The sequence below is a fragment of the Eptesicus fuscus genome, chromosome 1 (assembly GCF_027574615.1).
Source record: "Eptesicus fuscus isolate TK198812 chromosome 1, DD_ASM_mEF_20220401, whole genome shotgun sequence".
Taxonomy (NCBI): domain Eukaryota; kingdom Metazoa; phylum Chordata; class Mammalia; order Chiroptera; family Vespertilionidae; genus Eptesicus; species Eptesicus fuscus.
Genome location: NC_072473.1, coordinates 131,782,785 through 131,803,927, shown reverse-complemented (window position 1 = coordinate 131,803,927; position 21,143 = coordinate 131,782,785). Strand labels below are relative to the sequence as shown.

Below are 21,143 nucleotides of genomic sequence, written 5' to 3'. Positions count from 1 at the left end.
CATGTCACTTTTTAAGTTTCTTCCCCAAGAAACCAGTCCTCCACTCATTACAGTGAGAATTCTCTACTTTGGCTGCAGATTGGAACCCTAGGAGAGCTTTCCAGAAAGAAGACCTGTTCACTGTGACTCTCCATTGGTGGGTGGGCAGACAGAGCTGTCTGGTAGGGTCCTCTACCTGGCCTCGAGTCCATGAGCCCTGTGTCCTCCAGGAGCCCAGGTACTTGGGGACAGAGAGGCACCAAAAAGGAAACAGTCAGAACACAGGGAGCATGATGTTTCAGAGGCGAGTGAAAGGCAGGCACAGCACAGAGTATACAGGGAAGAATGGCCAGTGCCAACTAGCAGCACATGACCTCTTCCTCAGAGAAACATCCTTAATTTAACCAGTAAATGAAAGACATTTGGAAGTAACTTTTACAAGCTGTGATATGACAGAAAATTCAAGTGAATATATACCTAAGCTTTCCAAAAAACAGATCTGAAATTGGCTGGTTAATTTGATTTAAACCATAACATATGAATAGATCTAAATGCTGTTGGAAGCCTCCATTTTAAAAGCAACACATGTGTTTTTTTTTTCTATGTAAGTTTAACTTTTTTTAAAAAAATCATAAGTGATGTAATCTGTAGGTCAATACTCACCAAGCTGAGCAAAAGCATTTTTCTTCAACAGGGCACCAACCAAGTTAGAAGCTGTTCTCATCTTTACCTCCTGAATAAGCCATATGCTACTTTAGTTCTTCGAGGATGTTGCAACCTTTCAGGACTCAGTTTCTCTATCTGTTAAGAAAAATCAGAAAGGGATGGATCTAGTGAAAACATTATGCTTCACTTCTGAAAACAGAAATCATTGTTACTTCCCTCTAGGCCAGGTGTTTTATTAACAAACTAGTAGCCCAGCGCACGAATCCATGCTCGAGTGCGAGTAGCTCACTGCCGCTTGCCTCAGGGGGTTGCCCGGCCCACTGGTGCTGGTATCTCTCTGTCATGGCTGCCCCACCCTCCTGTAGCTCTCCACCCACTGCCCCGCCCTCCTGTAGCTCTCCCCTCATAGCTCGCTACCCCACCCTCCTGCTGTTTGGTTGTTATGCATCATGGTGTAACAACCATTTGCATATCACCTCTTTATTATATAGGATATACATTCTCTCTTTATATGTGTTACCTGAGGATGTTTAAAAATAATACAATGACTTAATGCAGACTTAAAGGAAAATTACCTAGATACATTTTTCACCCCCTAACAGGACAAATCATATTCCCCACTCCTTTTCTTTTAATCACATTCCTGAAACTCCGTCTCCCAGATGCCACGAACCTTTCTCATTAGCCAAGGCCTGTCTTAAAGATAGAATAAATCTACCTACAGGCTGGGAACTCTCTTCCTAAGCATGTGGTTGCTATAATCACATAAGATGATAACAGTATTGAGTCAATAGCTTACCCAGGCCCCAGCGCTGCATGCTAAACACCCTTGCTTAGCCCATGGCTAGGAGTGGAAGATGTCCAGAAGGCTGGTTCATTTTATATAACATCACCACATTGGAGTTGATTTGGGAAAGATGGGTGTGGAGCAGCACTAAAGGAAAACATTATACCCTCTGTGGAAATTCCAGGCCTTTCTGCTGCTTTCAGGTACACTGTGCTCATTATATTCAGGGGGTAAACCTACACAGTGTAAAAGGCAATATTCTAGGTAATGAAGCCACAAACCAGTAAAATAAGCATCGGATTGTGTCTCTCCCATTTGTTATTCTCATTTTCATATACAGCATCTTCTAAATTTAGCCAGTACCCTTCAAACCATTACATTAATTGGGGCAAAAAATGATGCTGTTTAAGAACCTCACTTTTATTTAAAAACATAACTTGTAATAGAAATGTTTGTTTCAATATACACAGCAGCAAAAAGTCTTAAACTCTTGGAATAGAAGGTCAAACTATTTTTAAAAAACTAGATAAATATATATGGTGTTTAAATGTGACAAATAATTTGAGAGCATTTGAAAGCATTTAAGGTATCAACTTATAAAAAATAAAAAAATTGATATAATTTTAGAAGATTTGTCTTTTGTTTCAAATTTTTGGTTATTGTCATAATAAAAAATGTTGGCAAAATGAAGTTTAGTTTTCAATTGCTGTATAATTTATCGACCCTTTTCTACCTGCCAGTATGCATGAGACTGCTGCTCAAGTTCAGGCTAAATATATAACTTCCCTATGGCTCAATTTCCTTTTAAGCAAAATGAGAAAATTGTCAAAGATTAGTTCCAGTCTCTCACTACTTTTCAGAACAAGTAAAACTTATAAAGCACTTTACAAATATAAAAAAGCTATTTTAAAAGATTTTGGGGGAAATAAAATGTATAAGCAGGATAAATATTTCTAGACAAAAAAATTCTTATTTTAAAACCACCTTTTAATTTTCTAAGTCTCCTATTTTATCAAATGTATTTTACAACAGACACAATCCATAGAGAAATATTTTTAGTAAACACTCTTGAGTTGGGGAATTATCTGAGATTGTAGACCAAAAGAGACATGATGACTAAAAGCACCATGGAATCCTGAATAGGATCCTGGAACTGAAAAAGAACTTAAGTGGAAAAACTGGTGAAATCCGAATAAAGTCTAGAACTTAGTGGTTTTGTACCAGTGTTCATTTTCTGGTCTTGATAAGTATACCAGTGTTAATACAAGATTGAGGAAGCTGAGTAATGGGTACATGGGAATTCTGTGTACCATTTTTGCAACTTTTCTGCAAATATAAAATTAGTTCCAAATAAATAAGTTAAAAAACACTCTTTGAGAAAGAAAATCAAATCAATTGTTAGATGTTTTATTAAGAACCTAAATCTAAAATAGTTTAATATAATGCATGTGAAATGATTCCACTAGATGGCACCCTATTTTCTTCAGACACCTCTTTTCACATGTCTGTCATCCATCACTTGATGTAAATTTTTCTTGAGCTTATTTTATAGCTGCAATAGATTCTATGATTTAACTCATTGCATAAAACAATGTTTGCTTTATTTTCTTGAACGTCTTCTTCCAGGATTTAAGCTTTCATTATCTTTCCAGAAATTTAAGATAACATTTATAAATTCAACACACTTATTGAGCCTTTACTTTGTGCCACATGATCTCTATATCTGAGGCAACCCATTCTCTTTAATGGTGACCAACATTAAAAACTTCCCATCCTTCTGCACACTTGAAAACTGCATTAGATTCAGAACGAGGAGCAAAAAATGTTTTCCCAGCTTTGTTTCCATGACTCTCGATACTCAACACCTCATTGACCTTTACTGCTCAAAGGAAGGGTTAGCTATTCAATAACTTCTAGATTCCTTTTTTATGTCTAAGCTAAAAACCTAAGTTCATTATAAAGTTAAAGCCAAATATATAAGTTTACCAGTTCCAGTACAGGTTGGTTTCTGTGCTCCAAACTTATTTATCTGCAGCATTTCCTGTCCATCAATAACCTCCTTGTAAAACATTCCTGTCATCCATGCTCCTCAACTTGCCACAGCTCTCTGTTAAGAAGCACTAATAAACCCAAGACAACGAGTTTCATATCATTCTGAAGTTTCATTTTAGCAAAGATATTTCAAACATTGCTAATGTGACTTTTTAAAAGAGGATTAAACCTGTTTGGTGTTGCTTATATGTCAAAATGAAAATAGAGTCATGCCATTTACTAACTTATCCCCAAGTTCTAAACTTACTAGTATATAAGATGAGAAAACATTCACTTTCTGAATTTTACAGAGTAAGCACTTGGTATACTTCAGAAAGAATTGGAAACATTGATTCTAAATGAGAGAGAAAATATTTGTAACACCTGGCCCTAGCCAACACCAGAAGACATAGAAACAGAGATATCCTCAACTTGGGCTAAAGTATCATGTAAAAGGCCTGAGGCAATTCTTAAATCAAATCCTATATAATAAAGAGGTAATGTGCAAATTGACCCTCATGCCCTCACATCACAAGATGGCCGCCCCTATGTCATCACAAGATGACCACCACAAGATGGCCACCCCCACATTGTCAAAAGATGGCTGGCAGGGGAGGGCAGTTGGGGGCGACCAGGCCTACTGGGGAAGGCAGTTGCGGGGACCAGGCCTGCAGGGGAGGGCAGTTGGGGGCAATTGGGCTGGCAGGGGAGCAGTTAGGTGTCAATCAGGCTGGCAGGGGAGCGGTTAGGGGGCTATCAGGCTGGCAGGCAGAAGTGGTTAGGGATGATCAGACAGCCAGGAAGGTGAGTGGTTAGGAGCCAGCAGTCCTGGATTGTGAGAGGCATGTCTGACTGTGGGATCGGGCCTAAATCAGCAGTCAGACATCTCTCAAGGGGTCCTAGATTAGAGAGGTGCAGGCTGGGCTGAGGGGCACCCCCCCCCCCCGCCAGTGCACAAATTTCATGCACTGGGCCTCTAGTGTCCATATAAATCTCTCTCTGAATTTATTTCTCATTTATCAATAAAACCTATAAAGAATAGATTATAATAATCAAATTGGATCTTAAAAATGATTCTCTTTTAAATACAATTTTCTCCAATTGTGAAGCAATTTTTTTAGGAGAAATTTTCCTTAAATACAACACAAAGCTCTACAGTATGGTTTTTCTGGTGCTCTAAACTTCATCTAAATTTATCACCAGTTTTGAGGGAACAGGCTGTTAAAGTTAAGACATAATTGCTTATATTATCTCCAACTTTAAATGCAAAGATATACTTTTTTATGTTGAATTAAACTGAAGGAAATATATGCTTTAATAAGAATTTCAATTTACTATTTTAAACCATTAGGTTTCTTTTTAAAAAAAATCAAAACTGCTCATCAACTTGCCTATGGCCTCAAATTTATTTAACAAATATTCCATTCAATTAATTGTTCAAAGATCTTTAGAGAATGTCTTCACCAAGAAAACATGATATTGGTCTCTCCTCTTCATGCCATTCAAATTCATGCACTTTAAGATGCTTTTCTTATTTATCAGGCTAAAAGGGAGGGAAATTATTTATCCAAAGCTTTACCCAAATGAGTAGAACTTGAGATTATCTTCCATACATGTGGAATGTATTATATTCCATATACATTTTACATATAAAATATATATTTAAGAGCGAGCCCTAACTGGTTTGGACCAGTGGATAGAGCATTGGCCTGTGGACTGAAGGGTCCCGGGTTCGATTCTGATCAATGGCAAGGGCATGTACCTCGGTTGCAGGCTTGGCATGTGTGAAAGGCAACCAATTGATGTGTCTCTCTCACATCAATGTTTCTCTCTCTGTGTCTCTCCCTTTCCTTTCCGTTCTCTCTAAAAATCAATGGAAAAATATCCTTTGGTGAGGATTAACAAACATTTTTTAAAAGGTGATCCAAGCCCCTGGAAATCTCAAATAACAAGAGCAAACAAAACTTAACAACAAAACCAATGGAAAAATAAGCTCATTTAAAGTTACTGGCTAAAAATTAAATAGTCCTGTCGTATGTTTAGCTAATGACATCAAAATCCCCAAGACATATCTGGATAAATCCATCTTTAATGTATGGGTTATGATCTTATTTCTTTGATCAAATAATAAGTGTCTGATCACTGGGTTAGGTGGGTGCTAATATTACAATAATAATCCACAACATGGTATCCTTGTCCTTACGGAATTTAATTCTAATGAGGATAAGTGACCAGTCAATGATCAATATCCACAAAAATAAGACAGATACAATGATAGAAAATGACAGCAAATCCCTTTATCTGGCTCAGGGTCAAGTGATATTAGAAAAAAGGAGTTCCAAGGAAAATATATTACATAACATTCAAAAATATTTTCAACATGAATGAAAACAAACTTTCTGATTAAACGCTCATAATTTAAAATCTACAACAGACTTTCCTGTCTTCACATTTTGGTCAGTTTTATTTTGCTCTATTTATATGCTATAATCTTTTGTTTAAAAAGAAGATAACATCTATGTTTATGAAAAGGATGGTTGGTCAGTTCTTATACTTTTATACCATGTTTAGAAACAAAAGCTAAGAAAATAAATTCAAACAAACCGTTTGTGTTTCCAGTTCATAAACATCACCACCGACCTTTTAAAAAATCAATTGATTGTTCTTGCTTACCACTGGCACTTCTTCAATGCAAAACCACAAACAAGTTCATCTGCCATGAATTCCCCCCAGGAAGCAAGTGGAAAAGAAGCCATACTTGAAAGAACTCTAACTTCCCCAAGATGACTCCTTTAGATAAAGGAGAAAGAGAGAGGACTTTGTGGGGGTGAACTGAACTACTTCCAGATTTCCCAAAGAGAATCCTTACTTGTGACCAATTCAGCTGCCTTTAGTATTATAGCAACCTTTAAATAGACCCTCTTCTACTTATATCCCTTCTAAATTCACTATTGTTACTCACTTATGAGTTCACTGGTATTAGCACAAGTCAGTTACTCACTATATTTTTAAAACCACCAACTCCCTACCCCCTTTTCTGTCCCCCCCCCCCCTTTTCGTATTTTGCAACACTTAAGAATATGAGTAACTATACACAAGAAATGCTGTTTGGCCCTTTTGCTTGTTTGTGCGTTGAACAGTAACCATATCCCATTAATAAAATGAGTGCAACTCATCATGGTCATGGCTTCTCATAAAAAGGTGGTATTTATGTTTAACCTTCAGATTAAACATTTATTCCACATATGTTCTTTGATCATCATTTCTCACAAATCTATTTAGAAACAGTTCACACAAATTCTTTTATTTAAACAAATCAGTAAATGAGTACCATTCTTTCTTTTGACATAAAGGCACTACTAGTATAGTATGATTTCTGTTAATCATGTGAGAGGAATGCAAAATAATCGAGAAAACTACAGACTGTCCTAGCCTTTTTAAATTGTCTGTCAATTAAGGCCTGATATAATTGACCCAATTTATCTTTTCAATCTTATCTGCCAAGTCTTCCTGAAATCTGCCATCAATTCATGCTGGATTGAAGGAAAAAGCATCTCTGCTAAGAGCAATCCACAGGGACCTTGAAAGCCCTCCTCTCTCCCTTCTCTATTCACACCCAACCAACCACCTCAAAGCAGATGCTCCTGCAGAAACCTTTTCTAACCACTGTAGCTGTCAGCCACTGCCTGCCCTCTGAACTCATATTACACTATCTCATACTTATATCTTTCCCAAGTAAACAGAACACTCCTTCTAGAGATTCTATCTTTGATGTTCTCTGTTTTACCCACAGCACCTGGCATTTGGGTGCACATAAGTAAATATTTAAAAAACCAAATCTCCATTCTCTCCCACTTTTAAAAGCAAGACATCACACAGGCCCAGAGCATATTCTTGTCCTACCTGAGTTTGGGGTTTCAAGCAGCTTGGCGGAGGAGTGGTGTACAAACAACTAAAACAAATAATGGAAGTAAAGAGTCCCCAGTAAAACAGTGATAAACAAAAATCAACACCTGCATCTCTTCATTTTTCTAATGAGCATCACAAATGTACCCTTCATAACACTAAAGTAATCTGCCATTTCTTAAGGACCTTTAATTCCACATGGACACACACCATCATGGATTGCCATGGAATTGTCTATCAGGACTTTGTAGAATTGCTATACTGAATTGAGGGATGGTATATATTTATTATGAAATATTGTGACTAGATGGTTTCTCCTTGAATTTCTTATGAAAAGGAAAGGTAGAAGAAAGAAATTGCCAACAGGCAAATGGCAAAAGCTAGAAGTCACTTTTCAACTCACCCTTCACTTTTGGATTCTAAAAAACCAAAAAATTAACAGTCAACAGCTTTCCAACCACTTTCAAAACTGCATTTCTTAAATTCTAAAAATTCTGTGACTAACCAGAAGTTTGCTTTTGTAAAAAAGAAAAAAAATTGCTTTTGTAAAAGCTGACAAAATGATAGAACATATAGCACTCTACACTTAGGATTTGTGCATTTAAATTTTAAAAAAATTTAATTGCATGTAAATTTTACCTAAAAAATATTGAAAACTAAATACTCAACTTATAATGCAGAAGCATTTAGGAGTGTTTTTAAAAACACATTAAAAAGATGAGTTAATGGATTTAATGGATGGCGAGATGAGCAACTAAATGGTTAGAGATTTGATAAAGCAATATCTTAAAATGCTAGTAATCTAGTTATTAAGTATATGAGTTCACTATAAAATTAAACTTTCCTGTAGATTTGGATATTTTTATAAAAAATACTATGGGGCAAAATCAACAATGTAAACTTATTTTTAAAGCCATGCACACATACATGCACACGCGCGCGCGCGCGCACACACACACACACACACACACACACCTTGCTAAAAATATTTTAAAATATTTATTCTTGCCTCCAAATTTGCATTCACAAAGCAGAAAGTCTTTGGCTACCATCTGCCTCCTAAAGCAGATCCCTCACCCTGGGGAACAGATTGGGTCAGGGCCCTCCCCTGACTAACAACTGACAATCAGCTGACCACCTTGCCACTTTCTGACCACCTCCCAGCATTCTGTCTCAGGAGGCAGGATGGTACCAGTCCTCACTGCTGCAGAACTATGCACCTGCTCCTTAGCCTGCTCTGTTCACCCCATTTTCCAACTCCATCACTGAAGTGCCCCAGGGTCGATGATCTCCAGGGAGCCATTATAAGCACACAGCATTGCTCCAGACACTTTCGGTTTCTCTGTAAGCCTCTGGGCATTTCCCTAAGCTTTTCTCCTCCCCTCACCTGCCCAGCAGCTCCCTATCTAGCTTTCCTAGGAGAAAATAAAACAGAGAAAGGCAAAGTACTCTGCAATTATGAACTCAGGCATTTTCAGTGATGGAGTGGAGACCACATGCTCTGTGTGCAGTCCAACGACCTGCAGTAGAAAAGAAAAAAAGAGGGGCTCCCACCTTCTGTTGTTCTTCACACTTATCCAAGAATAATAAGAGACAGGGAAGGAGAAAGGCTCCTTCTAACTGCTCATACCTGCCGAGACAGGAAACTGCTGACATTGCAGCATCTATAAGGACAGGGACTCTAGCCACTATCCATATCAGGCTTCCCCATCCCTTCATAATCGTGCTCATAACAAGAGCCAAATTAAAAAAAAATAAGTGAAAGTAATTCTACATAATTCAGTCTCCCAAACCACGTGACCATGTGTTCTTTCAAGTTAACCTTTGTCTTCTGGTTCTCTGACAACATTTGGACTAAATCTAGACCACAGAGCATATTGCTAGTGTTTTTGTTTTAGCCAAAGCTGCTTCAAGTCTGAGTTGGGGCTGGAATTCACACAGAAGATGATCTGTGAGAAAAATCCAGAGCCCAATGAGAAAACCTATTACTATATCCCTATAGATCTCACAGGTCACCCATCCTTTCATATTATAACAACTCCCTTTCCACTCTCTGCCCCTTTTACCTTATCTCTTCCCTCTAGACATTCTAGTGAAGTATAGACAACATAGGAGAAAAGCTTTCCTAAGAGCACTTTCCAAAAAGACACTACCTTCATAGATGAATGAGTAAAGAAAATGTGGTATATACATACAATGGAATATTATTCAGCTTTAAAAAAAAGAAATCCTGTCACATGGATGAACCTTGAGGGCATATGCTAAATTAAATAATCCAGTCACAAAAAGACAAATACTGCATGATTCCATTTATAAGTCAAACTCTTAGAAAAAGAAAGTAGAATGGTGTTTGCCAGTGGTTGGAGAAGGGGGGAAGAGAAAAGGGGTATATTGTAAGATAGCTATAGGTTTTGTTTTGCAAGATGGAAAAGTTATAGAGATGTGTTGCACAACAATGTGAATACAGTTAACACAACTGTACTATACATTTAAAATGGTAAATTTCATGTTATATGTTTACCACAATTAAACACATTACCTTTACACTACATTTTGGATACCTAAATCTCCAATTCAACATTTTGAAATTAAAAACCAAAACAAATATTTGAAGGGTTTTTCTTATTGAAAATGAAAATCCTCAAATTAAATTGCTTTGATGATTCAAGAACAATAATTAAAAAGCACTTGAAACTATCAACCATCATTTGTGACAAACTGTCATGTTAAGCATGCATGACATTTTCATAGCAGGAAGGATGCTGACATTCGTCTTGAAGGTATGCTGAATTGGCTTCTAAATCAAATGAGGCTGATGATATGTAGCCTTTTAGCAAAAGAAGGATATATCACAAGACAGTCTTACAGACTGAACACTATGGCTATTATAACAAAGGCAGCAAAATGAATAATTCACGTGGAGATGGCGCATACAAGCATTAGGAGCAACTGGGACTTCATGAATGGTTCCCGCACTAAGAAGAAAAATAACTCTTGAGTTGACAAAGTAAAAAGGCAGGGCAAATTTTTATTCATCTAGCCTTCCTTTCAGAAAAGGCTAAACTCAAAGGAAATACATTTTCTAAAGCTCATGATTTCAACTTTCCACTGTAAGAATGACATAAGGGAATGAAGTGGAATACCCAAGACTGTTTCCTCTGTAATAGAAATGTAATGAACATGCCTATAACTTGGCCTTAGAGACTAAAAAATAGGTACTATGTAACTTAATTTCCCAATAGCTTATGACTCCTTGGCTTTTGGGATCTATGATTCAGAACAGGCTCCTTTGAATTTCACTAGAGGCATTTTTCAGGTTTGTGAAATAACAAACAAGAAAGCAAATATGTTTGCATGGTTTCTGTGTGATTTGCATGTTCCTCCACAAGCTGTAGTCTACTAAAAAGAAGTAAAAGTTTCTGAAATTCATATGGGCAGACCATAATTTTTCTTACTTCTGCCTCATTACGATTAATTTGTACTTGGTGACACTGTCATTAACATGTCCTAGAGGTAAAGAATTTAAAAAATCAGAGAGCAGCAAACCTGTAAGGCTTTATCCTGGGAGAGCCCTCAGTGGGGATTAATGGTCTAGGAAAGGCTGAAGTAGGTACATAGCCAGGCACATTCTGGTGGAAATATGAAGAACAAAGAAGAGAGGAGACTAAGCAGTGTAAAAGGTTATGGCTCAAGCAATAATTTGTGGCCCTAAGCTGAAATCAGAAAATTCTCCAAAGTCTCCAAATTCACATACCATCAAGCAGACAGGAGCTTAAAGTATGAATTATACAAGACCTTGCCCTATCATGCTTCATCACCCATCGTTCCCAAATCTAGCCATAGGAGCTGCTAATAAATGACCCTTTACGTGTGGTATTTTTCGAGGGAGTTTGAAGGTCTCACTTTCTCAAAGATGTTCATTTTCTTAATAGGAAGTATCAAAGATGGTAGTGACACCAAGAAGAAAGTGCTGACAAGAGTACTAGGGACTCCTTGAGGCCAGAGATACCTCCCCCCAGTGGCAAGATCTGTCCCGTCCCACCTCATGGGCAATATCAGGTTCCTGATACCATCCATGACACCAGCTGCATGACAGACTCGTATTGTTTCTCTCTGGTATGGCACAAAGGCCTCCTGGTGAGCTTCCTCCCAAAAAATCAGGGGTTAGGGGGCACATAATGATGATAATGGTCACCTGGGATCCTCAGTCCAGGGTTCAAGCTCAGTACCAAAGCAGATAGCAGGACCTCCTCAAACCAGCCCTTTCCTGTTTCTATCTAAAGAAAGAAACACATTTATCTGGACTCTCAGCTTTCTAGTGACCTGACACCAATACAGGGCATCCTTATAAACAGTTCCAGAATTAGAATCAGCATTTCACCTAGAAGCTGCAAAGAAAGAATGGAAGCTTTGATTTAGTGTCCTTTATTTAGACCTAAGTGGTCTGGAAGAGGCACAATGTGCACCTAAAACGGACTGGAAGAATTAGGGACAATGCCTACCATTATTAGCCAACACTTCCTATACAGAAGAGAAAAAGTCATGTCAGAAAGAAGCAGGGTGTGTGATGATTATAAGAATTGCCCATTATTGTTTAAATAATACAAGTAACCCCAGGCTTCAATTTCATCAGTTATACTAGTAACTTGGAGAATTCACAGGTCATCTAGGGGAATTACATACTTCTAAAGGTAGGTGATTTGAACCAACCCATGGGTCTAATTCTGGTATCCCACCCCACCCATTCTCTTTTCCCTCCCCAACTTCCCAAGAGAGAGCCAAACCTCACCATGAAACAAAGGAAAAAGAAGCAAAGACAAAAGAAGGACAAGGAGAATCATGGTCAAGCTTAAACCACAGATGATGGGTACATGGAAGAAGAACAAAGTGAGAGAGAGAGAGAGAGAGAGAGAGAGAGAGAGAGAGAGAGAGAGAGAGAACAGAAGGAAGGGAGAAAGGGAAGGAAGGAAAGGGAGAGCCACCACCCACCATGGCAGTAATTTCCTGCGGCACAAGGGATAAACGTGCACACAAGAGGCTTTCTCCTTAATTTTAGAAAAAGAGCTGACTGTTCTTATGTACCATCTGCCCTTTCTCATATTCTTCCATGTGCAAAATTAAGTGCCTTTGTAAACTTTAAACCACCCTCTACATGACAGGAGTTTGACTTTTACTATGTCTCTCAGTCTACAATGTCAACTGCCCTGAGGCTAAAATTCCTAAAAGAATATACTAAATACACTCTTGTATGTATCTTCAACTCCCTTTCCACTTTCTCCCTTTGTCATCCTCCCTTGGTAAAACCCAGACCCTCTTTAAATCCAGTTCTTTGTCTACATCATGTGTGTTCTCATTCAGTCAACAGCTACTGAAGAAAAACATACCCACACTGATACTCACTTTAATCATGGCCACCAACCTCAAAGGGGCACTGAGTGCTAGCTGATAATCATGATACATTTTGCTGATTCAGTTACTCTCAAATTTTCCCAAATGGCTATTTCATCCCATTTGCTCTCTCTTCAAATCTCCAATGTCTCATCACTCATATTCACTCACTGCTTCCTATTTCACTGAAATACTACATGCAACCCTGACAGACATTCCATAAGCCCCCACCATTACATCTGTCCTTCTATATACATCTGTACCCATATCACTCAGGATAGGCTAGCTCAGTGGTCGGCAAACTCATTAGTCAACAGAGCCAAATATCAACAGTACAATGATTGAAACTTCTTTTGAGAGCCAATTTTTTAAAACTTAAACTTCTTCTAACGCCACGTCTTCAAAATAGACTTGCCCAGGCCGTGGTATTTTGTGGAAGAGCCACGCTCAAAGGGCCAAAGAGCTGCATGTGGCTCGTGAGCCGCAGTTTGCTGACCACTGGGCTAGCTAATGCTATAACACTAGACTAAAACAACAAAGGACACTAGAGGTTCATAATGGTCAGCTAAAAGATCTGCTCTATGTTTTCCTTACTCAGGAATGTAGGCTGATGAGCAATCAGTTTCTAGAACATTACCAGTCACTGTGGCAGAGGGAAGAATAACTTTTGAAGATTTTCATGCTGACAATTAAATGCTATAGAACAGAAATGACATGTATTGCTTAACATAATTCACTAGCCACAATCAGTTAATTACCCTACCAAGCTATAAGGGACCATGTGTCCAGAAGGCAGAGAATGGAACATATTTGACATTAGTGCTAATGACTTCCAATGTGCCCACAAACTGTACTTTTTCTCCTATGAATATACTGAACTCCTAGGGAAGGCCAACCCACTTATGTACCAGATCCTTCTTGCCTCCTCAAAGACATTTCTGTAACTGTTCCTAGTATATCCTGTCTTATGTTTCTTTCTCTACTGGACCACTTTTATCCTATATAATAAAGAGGTAATATGCAAATTGACCATCACACCCTTGCACCAGATGGCTGGCCCCATGTGGTCACAAGATGGCCGGCAGGAGAGGGCAGTTAGTGGTGACTGGGCCAGCAGGGGAGGACAATTGGGGGTGACCAGGCCGGCAGGGGAGGGCAGTTGGGGGTGACCAGGCCAGCAGGGGAGCAGTTAGGTGTCAATCAGGCTGGCAGGGGAGTGGTTAGAGGGTGATCAGGCTAGACTGGCAGGCAGGCGAGTGGTTGGGAGCCAGCAGTCCTGGATTGTGAGAGGGATGTCCAACTGCCGGATTAGGCCCAAGGGGTCCCAGATTGGAGAGGGTGCAGGCTGGGCTGAGGGACACCCTCCCCCCCAGTGCACAAAATTCATTCACCAGGCCTCTAGTCAGTATATAAACATCATTACAATTACTCAATTTCTCCATTAATAAAAAACAAAAATGAGAACCTGTACTCTTCCAGTTACAACCCCATTTCTCTGTTTCCATTTTCAGCAAATCTCCTTCAGAGAGTTGCTATACTAGCTCTAGTTCCCTCCCTCCCCCAACACACACACACATGCTCATGAACTCCAATAAAGCAGATCATCATCCCTTGACCCAACCAGTGCTTTTGGCAAGGTCTCCCACGACGTCCACACTGCTGCAGCCAACAGTAAACTTTGAGTATTTATCTCACCCACACTATCAGCCTCATTTGATAAAACAGAACTCTTTTTTCTTCTTGAAACACTTTTCATACTTGATTTCCAAGATACTTGGGTTTCTTAGTTCTTACCCTATATTCCTGGCTACAGTTGCTCAGTGTTTTTTATTGGTACCTCTGCTCTTTAATATCAACAACAGGGTGTCCCAGGGGTCAGTGCTTAGCTGGCTACTCTTCTCTTCTACAACTCCCTCCCTTGGTGGCTTCATTTGAGCTCGTGATTTTGAATGCTATCTATGCACGGATGGGTCCCAAATGTCCAGCTTTAGCTTGAATGGCTAAACTGAGAAATACTCAGCTATCCAACTGAGTATGCAATATTGCCTCTTGGATGTTACCTTTGTCCATTTTGCTATAACAAAACACCATAAACTGGATGGCTTATAAACAACTAACATTTATTTCTCTCCATTTTGGAAGCTGGGAAGTCCCAGATCATGCTGCTGGCAGCTTTGGTGTCTAGTAAGTGCCTTCATCCTCACTGACAAACACCTTTTCACTGTAACCTCTCTTGGCCTAAAAGGAGGCAAGGGAGCTCTGGCCAATGTGGCTCAGTTGGTTGAGCTTCTTCTCATGCATCAAAAGGTCACAGGTTAGATTCCCCATCAGGGCACATGCCCGGGTTGCAGGCTAGATCCCCAGTAGGGAGAGTGCAGGAGGCAGCAGATCCATATCTCTCTCCTCTCCTCTCCTCTCCTCTCCTCTCCTCTCCTCTCCTCTCCTCTCCTCTTCTCTTCCCTTTCCCTCCTTTCTCTCCCCTCTCCTCTCTTCTCCCAAATCAATAAAAACATTTTTTTTTAAAAAAAAGGAGGCAAGGAAGCCCTCAGGAGTCTTTTTTATAAAAGCACTAATCCCATTCATGAGGGCAAAGCCCGAAGGATCTAATCACCCCCAAATGCTCCACCTCCTGATACCATCACACTGGAAGTTAGGATTTTAACATGAATTTTGGCGGGATAATAACATTTAGTTCATAAGTCTTACAAGCAAAAGAATTTTGTTAAGAAATGGATGGCTCAAGTATAAAAATCATCTAATCCAATCCCTCTTTTTAGAACTGAAGAACCATACACCTGAAACTAAAACAAAGTGATATTGAATGTAAGCTGTAATTTTAAAAAATTAATATAAAAGAAAAATAAAATAATATTAAAATTTAGTAGCAAAAAAATTAAAGGAAACAAAAGTAAGGAACCCAAGGCTCCCAGGAATAAACTAAGTTCCCAAAGTTTGGAAAAAGATGAGAATTCTGGTCACCTGATGCTTTTCTAGCCGCATCTCCACCTCTACTAAAAGAATAATACTCCATTGTCATTATAATGGCAAAAACAAAGGGAAATGAAGTATAAAAAATAGTAAATGGAAATATAAAAAAACAATAAAACATTAACAAACTTAAGTATGTTCCTAGTAAAGTTAAAATGGAAAACAACTTGCATAAGTAAGAAGCTATAAAAACCTAGTACACTATTAACTTTACTTACTGTTTGTGGAGTTTGCAGGTAATTCTAATATGAAGTCAACTCCATTTGCAAGACATTCCATCCACAGCCTAAATTCCAGAAAGAGATGTTGTCAAAATGAGCCAGTCAACTGGTAAGAAGACTGTAAAGAGATGCAGTATACCTAAGAGTGGTTTTTCACAAGTAGGGCTGCCAAATGATCACCTCACTACTGAGATGTTTTCACTTTTTCTATATTCTTTTATTTTCCAGTAACATGACAAGGTTAGTTTCATAGCAAGAAATACATTTCCTCTTTAAAATACAATAGACAACTTATTAAGAACTTGAAAGCTGATGGGGAAAAAAGTAAAGTTCAAGTAATATGCCTAAGCAAAGGTCACCTACAGTGTTATTACAAATAACTCAGATCATTTTCTTAAGTTGTGAGATCCCATTGCCAAACAAGTTACAATACTGTAGCATAGACAGACATATAGATAGGCATTTATGCATTTAATCATACCAAGTATAACTGTAATACAACAAATTAATTACAACTTTAAATTCAAATGACTTAATTATACTTGTCTTTTTGTTTCCATGTATGAAAAATGCAGCAATTGGTCCAGATCATTTTAAATAACTTCCCCCAATGGTTGAGAGTTTTCCAAAATTCACTAAATACATAATTCTGAGGTTCAAGAAACCCCAATACACCCCCCCGAAAGGATGAACTAAAGGAATCTATGCTTAATCACATCATAGTGAAAATGCAGAAAACAAATGCAGATAAAATTTTACAAGTAGCCAGAGAAAAAAGGCAAATTACATTCAAAGGGGCAATAATTAGATGACAGTTGACTTCCCCCCAGCCCTTCAAAAAAGAAATTACTAAACTCAGAAGACAATAGAATATCTTCAAAGTGCTAAAAGAAACTACATGAATAGAGTATTTCCAACCTAGAATTCTATAACCAGTGAACCTGTCCATCAAGCATGAAGTTGAGAAAGATACTTTCAAATAACAAAAAGTGAAAAAAAATAATAGCACAACTACACTAAAGGATATAGAAATTTTTGTCCTGTAAAACTAAATACACCCCAATACATTTAAAAATGAAATAAGATATCTAAGTAACTCATGGATCAAAGAAGAAAGCAAGACAAATTTAAAAATATTTTCAACTAAGTAACAAATTTACTACATACTAAACTTGTAGGATGAAGCCAAAGCTACTTAGAATAAGGAATAAATGTTAGAAAATAAGAACAACTAAATATAACAAAGCTAAATATGTATCTCATTAGGACATTAGGGACAAAAGAAAGAACAAGGGAGAAAATATTAATAAGAGCAGAAATTAAAAAGCATAAAATAGTGAAGATCAACAAAGGCATAAGTTGTCCATTTGATGAAGACTGATGAATAAAACAGAAAGACATAATTGCAGATAAAGATAATTGAAGAGTATATTTCAATCAACTTTATTCCAAAGTTTAAAATTGTGAATAATTTGGAAAAATTCACAACAAAATAGAACTGATCAAAACAGTCACAAGAAACATAAAACTTGAATGGTGCTTTAAAAAACAGAATCATTAATTAAAAACCTTCCCATGGTAAAAAAAAAAAAAAAAAGCAAAAATTAACTGCATGCCCAGATGGCTTCACCAGCAAGTTCAACCAAAAATTTAAGGAAGCAATTAACACTTAACACAAAAATTTAAGGATAGATTATACAAACCCTGCCATAGAACAGGAGCAAAGGGCACTTTCTGTAGCTTGGTGTTTAGATTGAAACAAATACAAAAACACAACTAGAACTGAAAACTGTATGTCAATCTCATTCATAATCATAGATGCAAAAATCTTAAAATGTTAGCATATCAAACCCACACTTTAAAAAGTACAATTCATCATAATGAAACTGAATTTAACTCAATCCACACTTAGTTTAAATTTTTGTTAAAGTCAATCAATATACCTTACCATATCAATAGATTAAAAAAGAAAAATCATATTTTCATCTCAATAGATATAGAAAAAGCCAAATTTATTGATTTAAAAAAAAACAGCAAAAAAAGGAAGTTCCTATTCTACAAAAGATACATACCAAAAACCTATAAACGTAATACTTACTGGTAAAACATCAAAAGCACTCTCTTTTACAAAAGAGAATGAGACAGGATGTCCACCATCATCTCTTCTACTCAACATTTGCACTAGAGCTCTTGGCCATGACAGTAAGGTAAGAAAAAATTGAAAGATTAAAAAGGAAGAAAATATTGTTTACAAATGAGAAGATTACATTTATCGAAAAATCAAAGAATTCACTGTTACTATACTTTTACAGTTGTTTTAAGCAAGATTGCTGAATATGACAAAGCTCAAAAATAAATTTTTTAATAAATCAGCACGTTTTAGAAATAAAATGTTGAAAAATATGCAATTTTGGTAACATCAAAATATAACAAGTACGTGGAAAAAAATCTAACAAAAAATGTGCAAGATGGCTATGCAGGAAATTACATTACTAAATATGCTGAGCAATTAAAGCCAGATCCAAGAATATATACTGTATTAATCCATTTACATAAAGCTTAAAAAAACAGGCAAAACTAATCTATGAATAAATATTTAGATAGTAAAATAAAAAACATAACAAGGAAATGATTTTCAATCCGTAAAATAAAAAAATAACAAGGAAATGATTTTCATTCTGGGAGAAATGGGTAATAATTGTAAAGAAAGAAGGGAATTCTGTGGTCCTAGCATCATTACATTTCTTGGCTTTGGTGGTGGTTAGATGGATGCTTGTTTATAGCACTTCTTTCAGCAGCAAACTGCTAATACCACATTTCTGTATGCATATTGTATTTCATAGATGTTTATACCTGCATAAAATGCTTCTTAAACTCCCCAAAGAAGCAGCTAAAAAGGGGGGGAATTCATGTGGTAAATGGATCTTTAAGACATAAGAATAACTAATTTGGAACAATCAGTTTAGTAAAATGTAACTAAATATAACAATGCTAAGCTTGTATTTTTTAAAAACAGGGTGCTAACAGAATAACAGTCTCCCTAGCAAGACAGCTAAAAGCATGGGTTTTAGAGTCAGAAAACTTGGGTTTCAATCAGCTCCACCACTTAGTAGCACTGAAAACTTTGGGGAAAGGTTCTTGTTTTTTTTTTTTTTTTTTAGCTATGTGCAGTTTTCTCTACTAAAAAATAAGAATCCCACTTAACTCATGAGGATTAGAAAGAATATATCTGCAATATCTTGTCATATAACAGAAAGTCAGTCAATGGAAATTGCTTTTGTAATTATCTTTGCTGTAATTGGAAGGTGGATAATTTCCCATTTTTCTTAATAAGTTTACAGTCTTGTGCTGACATATAAAGTTCTTATGAAAGGCATTACTAACCATTCAGTTAACAGAATTGACCATCAGAAAGTACCTCACTTGAAATCATTATCAGATAACAAGTTTTACAGAACTCTCAAATTACATTTAACACAGTCAATAAATATAACTGTAGTAGGCTATTCCAATAGTTCTTGTTGAAAAAGAATTATAAAAACCCCTTTTATTTGTGTTAGATGACCACAATGTAACTTTTACATAAAAATAATAGAAAACCTTTACAGCTGTGAACATTAAGGACATATATATTACCTATCAATAATGATCATTCATTCAAATTATTCCAAATGTGTTCACCATAGCAATCTGAGCTGTCCATGAGCTCTCTCATCCTTCTTCCATCTTATTCCTGCACATTCATAGCACAAGCAACCAAGGCCATAGAAGATCTTCTCAATGTGTGAGAAAGCATGATCAAATGGAAAAAGAATGTGTTTAAGAGACAAATAGACTGCTTGCAAATCCTGGCTCTGCCACCTCCTAATTATGTATTCTCTTTAAACCTCAGTGTTCTGAATTGTCCCAATGAAATAAAACCAGTCTCACAGTATTGTTTTATGGAAATTCTTCACTGCAGAATGATGGGACCATCATTCTCCTAAGTGAAGCCACCTCTTAACTCAGATATCCCATCCAACACCACCAGATTGCAACTACTTCATAACAAAGATGTTTCCTTGTTAAATGTTTCAAGCAAGGTGGCTAATAAATAAAATATCTCCTGAGGTATTTGGATTCGAATCCCAGAAATTCAGAGATGGAGGAATCTCTGAGACTGACAGACACTCTAGTCAAAACCTACTATGTCTACCTAAACTTACATTTTAAAAGTCACTTTACAGATCATAGTATGATGTGGTTTGCTGTTAATGAGTTAAAGGTCCAGAACAGTAGTAATTCTCAATCTGGCTGCACATTACAATCTCATAGGTAGTTTAATACACACACACACACACACACACACACACACACACACACACACACATATGCCCCATGCCCCACCTTGAATCAAATGAATCAGAAATTTGAGCTGGAGCACATAAATTCTATAAAAAAATTCTCCAGATGATATAATGTGCAGCTAGGATTGAGAACACTACAGTAGAAGATGATAAAAAAAAAAAAAAACACAATTAGTTGTCTGTATTTCATTATAAAAAAACTAGAGGCCCGGTGCACGAAATTCGTGCACGGAGGGGGGTTCTCCCTCAGCCCAGCCTGTACCCTCTCCAATATGAGACCCCTTGAGGGATGTCTTACTGCCCGTTTAGGCCCGATCCCACTGGGATCGGGCCTAAACGGGCAGTCGGACATCCCTCTCACAATCCAGGACTGCTGGCTCCCAACTGCTTGCCTGCCTGCCTTCCTGATTGGCCCTAACCGCTTCTGCCTGCCAGCCTGATCACCCCCTAACCACTCCGCTGCCAGCCTGATTGATGCCTAACAGCTCCCCTGCCAGCCTGTTTGCCCCCAACTTCCCTCCTCTGCTGGCCTGGTCACTCCTAACTGCCCTCTCCTGGAGGGTTGATCACCTCCAACTGCCCTTTCTTGCAGGCCTGGTCCCTCTCAACTGCCCTCCCTTGCAGGGCTGATCCCTCACAACTGCCCTCCCTTGCAGGCCGGGTGCCTCCCAACTGCCCTCTCCTGCTGGCCATCTTGTGTCCACATGGGGGCAGCTATATTGTGTGTTGCAGTGATGATCAATCTGCATATTATTCTTTTATTAGATAGGATAGAGGCCTGGTACAGGGGTGGGGGCCAGCTGGTTTGCCCTGAAGGGCGTCCCAGATCAG

General features: G+C 37.8%; 1 long non-coding RNA gene across 1 annotated transcript in view; it reads right to left on the bottom strand.

The window, feature by feature from the left end:
* LOC114226893 (uncharacterized) overlaps positions 1 to 21,143 on the bottom strand; it is an 88,051-nt gene that overhangs the window by 47,970 nt on the left and 18,938 nt on the right. The window contains exons 2-3 of the long non-coding RNA XR_008555725.1: positions 15,964 to 16,031; positions 643 to 780 (exon numbers count right to left, since the gene is read on the bottom strand). This is a non-coding gene — a long non-coding RNA (uncharacterized LOC114226893). The remainder of the gene's footprint in view (positions 1 to 642; positions 781 to 15,963; positions 16,032 to 21,143) is intronic.